Source organism: Pongo pygmaeus, chromosome 23, assembly GCF_028885625.2.
Source record: "Pongo pygmaeus isolate AG05252 chromosome 23, NHGRI_mPonPyg2-v2.0_pri, whole genome shotgun sequence".
Lineage (NCBI taxonomy): Eukaryota > Metazoa > Chordata > Mammalia > Primates > Hominidae > Pongo > Pongo pygmaeus.
In genome coordinates this window covers 36,999,091-37,011,600 of record NC_085931.1, presented here as the reverse complement: position 1 = coordinate 37,011,600, position 12,510 = coordinate 36,999,091, and the positions used below count along the sequence as shown (strand labels likewise).

Sequence of the window (12,510 nt, the reverse complement as noted above, 5' to 3'; positions counted from 1 at the left end):
GAGGAGGAGCCGGCGAGCGAGCGAACGAGCGTGGAGCGAGCGGGAGGAGGGAGGGGGCTGGGGCCGAGTCTGTGCCGAGCGAGTGCAGGGAGGGAGGGGGCGGGCGAGCGGGCAGTGAGCTGGAGGGGCCGCGGCGGCGCCGGGGGTGCCAGCCGCCTCCTCTGGCCGCCGGCCCGTCGGCCCTGCAAAGTTTAACGCCGATTCCCCTTGCGTCCCGGGAGCCGAGCGTTTTCTCTCTCTGCTGACGCTCCCAGCAGCTCTGCCTGGCCAGGCCAGGCTGGAGAGCACCCGGACCATTTTCCAGACGGTGAGATGGAGGCCTGGAAACCGAGCTTATGAGCAGCCCGGAGCTTTCCATTGCCTGCCCAGCCTTCCAGATACATCCCAGTTCCAGTTCTTTCCAGAGCCCTCTGGGGTCCAGCCAGCCTGCTTCCCCGCCAGGGCCCCGCTGCTTCCAAAGTGAGTCCCCATAACCTAGAAAGTCTCTAACTCTGTGGATCTGGTGAGAGCTGTGAATCTGCTAGAACTCTACACATAGCCACAAAATTGTGCATATAACACGAGGGGGTCTGCACCCCTCTGAAGCCCAATCACGAACTCTAAATTAAGATCCATCTCCACTTTTTAAACTGAGCCCTGTCTCCCACAACCCCACTGCCGGCAGGGCACTAGAGCTGCAAGGCTTCCTCTCAGGTCAGCCGCTTGCCTCTTCCTGTACCCGCTTCCCTATCTGAGCAGGACTGCAAGGCCCACCTCTGCTGCATTCTTGCCCAGGCCTGATTCTCAAGCAAAGTCTTTTCTCCACAAATAGAGGTAGTGAGGGACAATCAATGAGGGGGACAAGCGGATACTTGGGGACAGACATTGGCAGAGAGCTAGGTGGGGACAAGCTTATGCACAGTCCTGGAGACTGACTGTCTCTCCCTGCCTAGCCTTGGCAGACCGGTCAGGCTTTACAGGCCTCTCACCCAATTTAGAAGCTGTCCTCCTCCCCCCACCCTACCTTGCCATACTATCTACACACTGCAGCCTGAACAGGCAGAGGGAGCAGATGGAGAGAAGGTTGCAGGCAGCAACAGGGGGAGGAATATGTCTTTAGCAGCGTGGTGGAGCCGGGAGTCCCTAGAAAGAATGGGTGGGGGAGGTGAACACTGGATAGAGGAGGGAAGGAGGAGCACTCTGGCCCAGGGTTTCAGAAGACTCTCCACACCCAGAGCTTCCCCATTTACTCACTCAAACAATGCTCTTTTACAGGCCACTCACTATAGGCCCAGACCTGCCTCAAGCTTTGGGGGACAGAGAGCCCCCCATAAAATCCTATCCTCAGCTGCAAGAGGTTTCCATTCCTGGCAGTAAACCCAACTGGTTTTTATAAAGAAGGTGGCTGAGGCAGGGATGCAGGAGGGCTGATTTCTCCTTTGGAGAAGATGAAGCACTCCATGCTTTACTGTATGAGGCTGCCAGCTCTCTGTGGAATGACCTTGCCTGTTAGTGGCTATACACTCAGGCTCTGTGTAGTATAATGCAGGCATGCAGTGGGTGCTCAGTGAGACTTGTTCAATGGAAACCTAAAGAAGCAAGGAAGATGGAGGAAGAGGGGAAAGGGAAGAAAGCGAGCGAGAGAAAAACAAAGAGATAGGTTAGCTCCATACTTGGAGGCAAGGAAACTATTTTTAATTCCTAGGTTCAGGGGTATATATGCAGGTTTGTTATGTGTGCAAACTTGTGTCATGGGAGTTTGTTGTACAGATGATTTCACCAACCAGGTATTAAGCCTAGTACTTAATAGTTATTTTTTTCTGATCCTCTCCCTCCTCCTGCCTTCCACCCTCTGGTAGGCGTCTGTGTGTGTTGTTCCCCTCTATGCGTCTGTGTGCTCTCATCATTTAGCTCCCACCTATAAGTGAGAACTTGTGATATTTGGTTTTCTGTTCCTTCATTAGCGTGCTAAGGATAATGGTCTCCAGCTCCATTCATGTTTTTGCAAAGAACATGATCTCATTCTTTTTTATGGCTAAATAGTATTCCATGGTGTATATGTACCATATATATATGCTCATTCATTGATGAGCATTTAGGTTGATTCCATGTCTTTGCTCTTGTGAATAGTGCTGCAATGAACATACATGTGCATGTGTCTTTATAATAGAACAATTTATATTCCTTTGGGTATATACCCAGTAATGTCAGACAACCTACAGAATGGGAGAAAATTTTTGCAAACTATGCATCTGCAAAAGTCTAATACCCAGCATCTATAAGGAACTTAAACAAATGTACAAGAAAAAAACCAAACAACCCAACTGAGAAGGAAACTATTGTGTAAAGAATCCACTGTTTGCCAGGTGCTGTCCCACACCGAGCACGGTCTCTCATTTCAATTTCATAATCATCCTGAAAATGAGGTGTGGTTATTGCCATCTGAAAGACAAGTATCTGATTTTTTGTGGGGGGTCCCAACCCAGCCAAGGTCACGCAGTCAGGAAGCAGTGGGATTTGGCAGATTCAAGGCCAGCCCTGACTACAGAGCCAGAACCCATTTCACCTTCACAGGCTACTTCCCAGAAATTTGGTGGCTGCCTCTGTGCTATGATTTGGTTGCTACCTCCTGAAGCTTCAACCCCTCGTCGCTACCAGAAGAGCCACAATCACTAAAAGTCCATCAATGGGGTTACTCACTTTGGTAAGTACATTGAACTTCTAGATCATTGCTTGCATGCAAGTGTCTTATGTGGAAGAAGTGACACTGTAAACCATTAACCCATTGAACATATGGACAGTGATTTACTCATTCCATTTGCTGGCTAAAACAAGGCACAGAGAAAAGTCTTGAGGAAATGGGACACAGACCTGATTATCTGAGATTGTGATGTTGGGAACGTAAAGTGATTATTTAGGAGAAATATCAAGACTATTTTTGGAAGAAGAAATAGCATAATAGAAATAGAATTCTGAAAGGGACTAGAACAGTTTGCAGTTGAAAATCTGCAATCACAATTTTGATAGCCATTTTACAGATGAAGAAACTGAGGGCCAGGGAGGCAAAGTAACTTGCTCGATATCGTACACTTGGTTTACCTTTTACCGTTTCCATGGCAGTGATGTTGTGGTCCGTCTAATAGGGGACGTCCTGCCTAGACTCTGGTGTCAGGGTGAGCTTCCTGCTACCCAATGCCACCTGGGGAGATAATTTTAGCTTCTCTGCTGATTAGATGATGTGTGCCTACAATTCTATTCACCTTATATTTTGCCATGTGATAAACAGAGCATCAGCTCTTATGCGGTTAAAATTAGTACAGTGGTGACAAAGGGTTATATCCTAGCCTCGCCTCTTCCTTACAGGATGACAAGGGCAAGTTACTTAACCTCTCTGAGCTTTATTTTCCTCTTCTGAGAAGTAGGGATAAAAATAACACTTATCACATGGAGTGATTGACATAAATGGATAATAATATCCTCGTGGATGAGGGGATATTATGGCACTTATTTCCTAGGGTTATAGAGAAGATCCCACGAACTGATGGACTAAAGGCTAATGCTGTGTGACATTAAGTGAGTCACCAGTCTCTCTGAGACTCTGTTTCCTTATTCATCTACCCACCTATCTACACTAACCCACCTATTTGACCATATATTTACTAGTCCATGCATCCATCCAACAATTCATCTATCCCTCTACCTACCGTTCCTTCTTTCCTCCCTTTCTTCTTTTCTTCCTTCCCTCCTCCCTTCCATTCACCCATTCATCCACCCATCCATCCACTCAACCACCCACCCACTCACCCATCTGTCCATCTATCTACAAATACTGTTTGAGCATTTACTGTTTATTGAATGGCTACCACGTGGCAAGCAGTGCTGAGTGCTGTGGATGCAACAGACTCTGTCTCTGGCTCTCCAGGGCTGACAGTCTAGTGAAGTCTGGCAACACAAGAGCCCAAACCACTTCCAAAATTAATGCTGTATGCCAGGGGAGGCAGTTTAGCAGAGTGGTTAAAAGCCTGGACCTTCAAACCCAACAAGCCTCAATCTGAATGGTTTATCTGCCACTAACTAACAGTGGTGTGATTTTGAACAACTGAATTAACCCTCCAGTAATCATTTCAACGAAAGGCTATCATTTAGCAATCAATGACACAGTCATTATAAAGCACTTAGGATAGTGCATATGTCAGGCACTGTTCTGGGCACTGATAATACACAGCAAACAAGACAAAGTTCTTGCTCTCTGGAGCTTATTTTGTACAGATGAGAAATAGACCATAAAGTCATTAATAAATAGGAATTTCAGAGAGCTTTAATTCTATGAGGAAGATAAAGCAAGGTGATTTGACAGTAAAAGAGGCAAGTTCTTTTTGAATGATCAGGGATGGGTTCCTAGAATAGGAGACATTTAAGTAGAGAAAGGAATGATGAGACAGACACCAAGCGCAGATTGCAGCACATTCCTGGTGGAGAACACAGCAAGTGCAAGGTCCTGAGGCTAAAACAGCATCATTGCAATTAATGGAAGTCATTGTCATCATGTGTCTGTGATCCCATTTCTTTGTCTACTCAGATCATGATTAATCAGGGGCTTGATTTTGAGGTCATCAGACAGCCTATGCTCAGTGACTACTTTCTCCATCAACGCACATTTATTCACACCCCCGCCCTGCCAAACCTTGCATCATGTATCCCGCTTAGGAACATCTGGTTGATAGAAAGATTTTAATCACTGAGAGAAAAAAAGAGAACAATCTTTTGTCTTAGGGTAAAAATGAAATACAAAAAAAAAGTCATCTTAAAAGATAAGAAGAAAATGAAAAGAAAAAAAAGTCCCAGCAATAGTATGTCTCAGGAGACAAACCCACCGTGGATCTTTCAAGGGAAGGCAGAGTATCCAACCAGTGTCTCCATGATCTATTTTCAATTTGGTCTTTGTAACTTGCAGATGGGCCTGTGCAGCATCATTCAGGAAGCCCGTGGTACTCACATCACTCTGGCCAGACGCTAACAAGAAAATGATCCACTGTGACGCAGCCGACCCCATCCAGTGCATCCACATTACCTGGAAAGAAGCAATTATGTCCCTTTGGTTTCCTTGGAAATGCTTTGTCTGTCTGTACCATCCACCCTGGCTCTTGAGAAATACCCATGCACGGTAGAGCTTTGACAGGGAGACAATGCGTTTATTTTCAAACTGAAAGTTTACAGAATACAAAGTGAGCCTGTAAGATGGATGGTCGTTCTCCAGAGGCTTGTTGGCCAGACAGGAAGGAAAACCAGCGCACCATCAGGAATGTGGAGGAGGCTGAAAGAGAGGGACAAACATATTGGATTGGATCGGGCCCCCACAGTCAAGTTCCTGCAAACCCAGCTGGGAGATTTTCCTGACTAAGGGTTATGTTCTTGGGCCTCAAAGGTGAGAATAAAAATCAATTAAAAATACTGTGTATATTTATACACTCTTATGGCATTATAAACTGTAACACATACATTTTTCAGTCCATAAAGAACAGCCTGTGTCAGCACAGCAGCACACATCTATGAGTTATTCTAAGACTTTTGTGTTTGGGGACCCCATGAGTTCACGTACCCTCTGGAATCAGCAGGTTTATTTGGAGTCAGACATATCAGAACTCTCTCCTATGTGAGTAACTTTTAAATGTCGATTTACTTGTCTGTATAAGGTGAAGACTATTAATAACTACTTCCTAGGGTTATTATGGAAGTAAAAGAGGGGATGCATGTTCACTGCTGAACTGATTTTCCAGCCTGTATTAGGTGCTCAATAAACAGGAGCAATGATCATGCATTATATAAATTGTATATGAAAAACAGAACCCAAATACTAGAAAAATCTCTTCTCTCATAGGGTTTATTACGTGTATTTATGGATGTCTATACCCAGAGGAAAGTCCAGCTGGGGTTAAGGGTGCAGAATAAGTAAAACTTCCAAACCCATCAGGGGCTTGGTCAATCTGACCCATTTTTTGTGTGAGCCTCCTCACTCGAAATTAACTAAGGCAGCACTGCTCTGTTCAATTACAGGAACATTCTCCAGCCCTTCGCCCTCCTCTCAAATCTCACCACTCTCTTAGTATGGAATATTGAAAAGGCCAGACTGGGTCAGGTCCCTACTGATCAATAGCCTGTCCTTTCTCTCAGCTCCCCAGCCAACGTCCAGCCTCTGTGCCATGGAGGATACAGGAGGACAGACATAGCCTCTGTGTCAGGAGGAGGGAAGAAGGACTAATGTCTGTGGACACTCTGAGGCTCACAGGGAGAAGCCACACACTCGCAGCACCAGGTCTGTGGTTTTTCATGACCCTACACTGTCCCCTAGAAGGAAGTACCACCCAGCAGAAACAGAGGCCAAGGAATTTCCCCATAGGGATCATGGCATGGGTTTGAGTTCAAGAACTCAATGGACAGTGGGCAGAAATTGGAAAGCCCAGAGCCTCTACCACTAACTCCCGTGTGACTTCTGTAAGTCCCTTGCCCTTAATTCACCCATATGAAAAATTAGGAAAAATGATCTCTCACTTCTGAAATTCAATAATTCTATGATGTCAGCAACTAGACCCAAGAGATGATGAGTTCTACTACAGTTGTCTTGATGAAAGTGAAAGCTGACATTTTTTTAAGCAGCTGCTTAGAGTTTACCACTTGACATTTCATGTAATCCTTACAACCACTCTAGAAGGTTAGTATTATTATAACCCAAACTCCTACCTTATCCTATAGGACCCTTCTGATCTGGTCTCTCCTCCCTATTTGGCCTTATCTTGTACCTCCTTTTATAAAACCCCAGCTGCAAGGATTCTAATCTTAGGTCTGTCTAGGACTTTCCTCTTGCTGTGTCCCTGCCTGGAAGGCCTTTCCTTCTGATATATAAGCAGCTGGCTCTTCCTCCTCTTTCTGTGGCCGGCTAGACTGACATCTCATCAGAGAGAACAACCTTGGTTTTAAATCTTTCTTAGCCTCTATCACTATCTACAATTATATCTCTTATTTATGTGTTTGCAGGTATATTATCTCTGCTCTCCCACTAGGCTTTAAGCTCAATGGATGCCAGGACCCTTAGAACAAAGCACATAGCAAGTTTTCAGTGAAGTCTTGTTAACTTTCAAATGAAGGAATAAATGAATGACTATATTTCCACTTCACAGATGAGTAAACAGAGGCTCGGAGGGGTGATGAAATTTGCCAACAGTCACCACTCAGTAAGTGTGACAGAAGTAGGACTGGAACCCAGGGCTGTCTGACCTCTGGCTTGAGTCTATAACCACTTGGCCATACTGCCTTTCAGTTTCAGGAACAGGTGATGCTTCCCGGCAGTGAGATTCTAAACCAGCGGGAGTTCCCAGCCAGAGACATGATCTAAGTGCCAATGGCTGAATGTCTGTGACCATTTCAAGTCATTTTAAGAATAGGCAACGTTAGCAGCACCATTAAAGCCTGCTGTTCCTCCAGCCCATCACTGCCATCCCCACCTATTAAAATAATGGTATGAAAAATAAACAGCCTTTATGTACAATTTTGTACAGTGCACGCATTGTTTGTTTCTCTTACTGTTTCCATGGCAGTGACGTTTGTTCTCAGGATAACTTCAGGTTTCTGCATGATGGAAGGGAATGGAATAAAATTACTTGAGAGGAAATTGCCAAGCACAGACTTTTTCTTCTTCAGATGCCCCACACCCCAGCACTTAACAGCAGCCACACCCTGAAGTCTTAAGCACAGGATAAAGGCTTCCCCTTAACCTACAGCCTTCCATGGCTCCCCAGTTCCCATAATATGAACCCCATGGATCTAAGCCTGGCTGTAATACCTTTGCTACCTGGATTCCTCTCCTGCCCTTTCTCCCTTTGCTATATAGTCCTGCCTATAGGCAACTTCCCTCCTCATTTTGTCCCTTCTCCCTAGAAGTTTTTCACCAATCCACGTTTGTTCATGCTGTTCAACCCTGAACAGCATGGGCTATCCACCTTCCCCCTACCTCTCTACTAGAGAAGACTGCTACTTATTTTTCCACGTTGTGCTTTAGGTGTGACCCTGCACCCGCTTCTTTCCCATGCATTCCTGCATTTGGGTGATGTTTCTTTCCTCACCGCTCCTGTGGCCTTCTCGAGCATTGTGTTTATTCACTGTATGGCCACCCAGACTTCAAGTTGCTTGAGGGCAGGAACAGTGCTTATTCAGTGTCTAACAATGTTCCAGGAACATAGTGGATGCTTAACAAATGCTTGCGGAACCAAATTTGAAAAAAATTAATAATCCGGTGGTCTGTGTGGCTGCCTAAGGAAATGGTGTCTGGGTATATCTCCTTCTTTAGGAATAAATATGGAAGATTAAATCAAAGCCCTAGACAGTGCTTCTCAACTTTGGCTGCATCTTGGAATCATCCATGGAGCTTTTAGAAATTCAGATGCCCAGGTTGCACCCTGAGTTAATTATGTGAGATTCTCTGGGTGTGGGCCCAGGATCTGTATTTTTTTTAAAGTCCCAAGGTGATTCCAGTGTGCAGCTGGGACTAAGAGCTGCTGTGCAGAAAGTTCCTGTTCAGAACCCTAACCCTGGCTTTGCATAAAAGTTTCAGAGACCAGGAGTCTCCTCAGGGGCTGAGTTCACCCCAGAGTCCAAGGACCCAGAGCCAGGACACAGCTAATCCCCAAACCTGGTTAGAGTGATAACAGCAGCATCGAATGTTGACTAAGCACCCCTTGTGTGCTTGGCACATGCCAGCGTGCCTTCCGTAAACCACATCATGATCCTCACTTTAACCTGTGAAGTTGATATTATTCAGTTGAGAATGAAAGAGTAGTGGGATTGCTCAAGTTCACCTGTCCAGGCAATGGCAGAGATGGGGTTCGAACCCAGGAGAACCCAGGTTCACCTATATCCCAAATCCATGCCCAGGACCATTTCTTGAATGTAGGCAGGATAGGGCAGCAGGGAGGAGCTGGAGATGTTAGAGGAACTGTACCCTAGCCACCTGGGTCAAAGCCACTAACCCACTGCAGAGGCCCCACAGTTCTACCTGCTTCTCTCCAGCAAGATACACTCCCCTCCCTCCTAGTGCACTGCTTTTCTGTTCTCTCCCTCCCTCCTTCCCTCTACTTCCTCCCCTTCTTCTCCCTCCATCTCCCCCTTTCCGTCTGCCTCTATCCCTCTCTTTCTCTTTTCTCTCTCTTTTCTCATCTCTTTCTACTTTCTCTCTCCCTCTTTGCTCTCTCTCCCTCCTTCCCTCTCTCCTCTTCTCTTTCCTCCCGCTCTCTTCCACTCTGTCTTACTTCCCTTCCTCCCTCTTTCCTCTCTCTTCCCCTCTCTTCTCTCTCTCTTCTCTCTTCCTCTGTCTCTCACCTCTCTCTCCCTTTCTTTATCTCTCTCTTTCCTCTCTCCCCCTCTTTCTCTCTCTTCTCTCTCCACCATCTCTCTTTTCTCTCTCTCTCTCTTCGTCCTCTTTCTCCTTTCTCTCCCTCTTTCTTCTCCCCTCCTTCCTCTTTCTCTCTCTCACTTTCCTCTCCCTCTCCTTCTCTTTCCTCTTTCTCTTCCTCTCCCCACTTTTCCCTTTCCCTCTCTCTCTCCCCACCTGTCCCCATCTCTGTTGGATGTCCCTAATTAGAGCAGTCTGGGTCAGGGCCTGGTGATCTGAAGGCTCAACAACCTCTGAGGCCTCAGCCTTAGCAGTTCCCAGGACCTGAAGGAGAAGGGGCTCTGCCTGGGGCCTCTGGGATGCAGCAGCCTCAGTGTGACAGCTGGGAATTGGAGGGTGAGTACTGACGCTCCCCACACACCCAGAGCTGACTTGGCATCTGAATGGCGGCTCCTTCAAGCTCGTTTTCCAGATGATGTTTATTGTGTGCTTATTAAGTGTCAGATCCTGTTCCCACAACAACCCTATAAACCGAATCACCTGCAAAATGGAATTTGGAGACATGAACAAGAGAACACACAACTCTATTATCCAGGTTTTGCTCAAATCTCTGCAAGGTCTTCCCTGAACAAGGAGTTTAAAATTGCAATCCCTCTTCATCTGCCCCCAGTTCCTGTTCCATGTTCTCCCCATCCTCCTGCCCTGTTTTATTTCCCCATTGCACGTCTCAGCATCTGAATATTATATTGTTACTTATTTGCGCTGTTTATGTCTGCTTCTTCCAACTAGAATGTCAGTTGCATGAGGGTGGTGTTTTTTTTTTAAATCTGTTTCATTTGTTGCTTTATTCTTAGTACCTAGAAGTGCATTTGCTTATAGTTGGCAATCACAGTATGTTTGTTGAGTGAATACATAAAACTACATCTTCCTTATCTACTGAGTTATGTTGACTTCGTTTATGATTATGTTTACATCAGACATAAAATACATTCCAAGGTTAGAATAATGAGATAACAGAGTGCAGCAAGGCACCAGCATATGACAGGGGCTTTGTTGATATGAGATGACATTCATCACTATACATTTCTTAGGGTTCTTTGGTGGAAAGGAACTGAGGCTGACGACATTCAGCCAGAAAAGTGTTGGAGGGCTTTGTTAGAAGGATAGGAGTATCTCACAGACCAAAGGGAGTTGAACCTGGGAGAGCACCAAAGCAGTTCTGAGGATCTAGGAAGCAGGGACCCTCCCCACTTCTTCGAAGTGGCTGCACTTTGGCATGAATCACTACTGAGGTTGAGTCATGTGCCCCCTTTTGGGAAAATGAGGATGGTGCCTTTTGATTGAAAAGCCCACCAAGCTTGCATCCAATGAGTGGTTTTCAATACAAAATTAAGGTGCTGGTATCCAAATAAAGGTGAGTGTGGATTCTGGTTGGGGAAATACCCAACCAAGATGACCATGGTATTCCACATCTTAATTCCACTGGGCACCCCAATATGTGCAGGGGGGGCTATGTGACTGTAAAGGAGCCAGTTGAGGCCCCTGATGTTTGGGCTGTCCATGTTCCTTCCTCTCAGCCATTTAAGGCATCTGAACTGTAAGGGAACAGCTTCAGATTGCATAAAAGGGCATGAGTGTCATGGCAGATCTCTGGACTAGGAGTCCCAGATTCCATCTACTTTACCCAAAATCTGCTCTGGAAGTAAGTCCATCAGCCCCTGAAAGGGCAGTATCCACCAACCCACTAATGCATTCAGAGCAAGAACCACAAGCAGATAAATGGACTTGATTGATCAATCATTGTTTTAATCAGTATAGGTTAGGGTATGCCGCTATAACAAACTTCAAAACTTGAGTTGCTTAATGCAACAATGGTTTATTGTTCGCTCACAAAAGTCCTGTGGAGTTTCAGGTGCTTTCCAGGACAACTGTCTTCCCTGCAGTGACTTGATAATCTGTCACTCCCATTCTGCAGTTTTGTTATCTCTAGTGGTGGCTTTCTGACCACTGCTCTTTCCTTCTCTCCAAATGGAAATGCCATGTTTGTGTTCATAGTCTATTGGGTAGAAGTAGTCACAGGACCTCACTCTAGCCACAAAGAAAGCTGAGAAATGCAGGGGAGCAGGTGGAATGTGTGATGAGCTCTACCACCCCTTCTATGATGAAAGAAACACTCCCCAGCAACTAAAGCCATGACAATGGAACACTGGCCTTGTAGAAGGCAGTACTGAAAAGCCAACAGGATGCCTCTTAAAGACATCTGGTGATTAGAAACCCAGAGACTATTTTATATTCTGTACTTGCCTGAGATATACCACCAACTAAGCAGTCTGTTGAGGATACATGACTGGATATGGGAGATGGGGAGTCAACATTGGTTAAATGACTTGTTCCATGCCAGGCATAATCAACATTCCTCATTACATCTTCAACATCCTCTTGAAAGCTGTGCTCATTTTACAAATGAGAAAACAGATTTAGAGAAATATAATGACTTGTATGAGGTCACATAGCTTATGAGTGGCACAGAGTGGAAGGCTACCTGAATTCAAAGTCATGTTTTCACTATGCCATGAAGCTCATTAGAGCCATGACAAGCATTGAGTTTTCTCTTTATGAGATGAAAATAGTAATGATGATGTAAATAGTGATGAAGATGGTGGTGGTGGTGTGGATGATGGTGGTGATGATGATGAAGATGGTAGCAACTCCTAATTATCAATATTTTACTACAAGCTGAAAAAACTGTAATCTCATTAATCCTTCCAAACACCTTATGGGGTAGGTTCTATCATTATCCCCATTTCACAGATGAGGAAACCGAGGCTCAGCTAGGCAAAACAACACTTTTTCAATATCATCTAGGTAGTAAATAGCAGAGTTCAGACTTGAACTCAAAGTTGTCCGATTTCAAAGCCACTCCACCATACTGAAAAGAGAACAATTCAATTCGTTGTTTCATCCACATGCCTCTAATCACCCGGTTCGACTAATCATTTTTCTTTTAACCAACCACTTCTTATTTTGGCATCTCTTAGATGTCTTTATGACTTGCATCTTTTTTCAAGCCAATTTTAAATTCCTCTTAAAAAGGAATGACAACTTGCCCCACCAAAGATTCAGGAAAGAAACATGAAAGCCCTGATTAT

General features: G+C 45.2%; 1 long non-coding RNA gene across 1 annotated transcript; it reads left to right on the top strand.

The window, feature by feature from the left end:
* The first annotated feature begins 682 nt into the window (after positions 1-682).
* On the top strand, positions 683-7,534 carry LOC134739368 (uncharacterized). Its single transcript, XR_010125964.1, has 6 exons — positions 683-813; positions 2,554-2,683; positions 4,934-5,404; positions 6,151-6,688; positions 7,155-7,208; positions 7,295-7,534. It is a non-coding gene; the product is annotated as an uncharacterized LOC134739368 (long non-coding RNA).
* Positions 7,535-12,510: the final 4,976 nt, after the last annotated feature.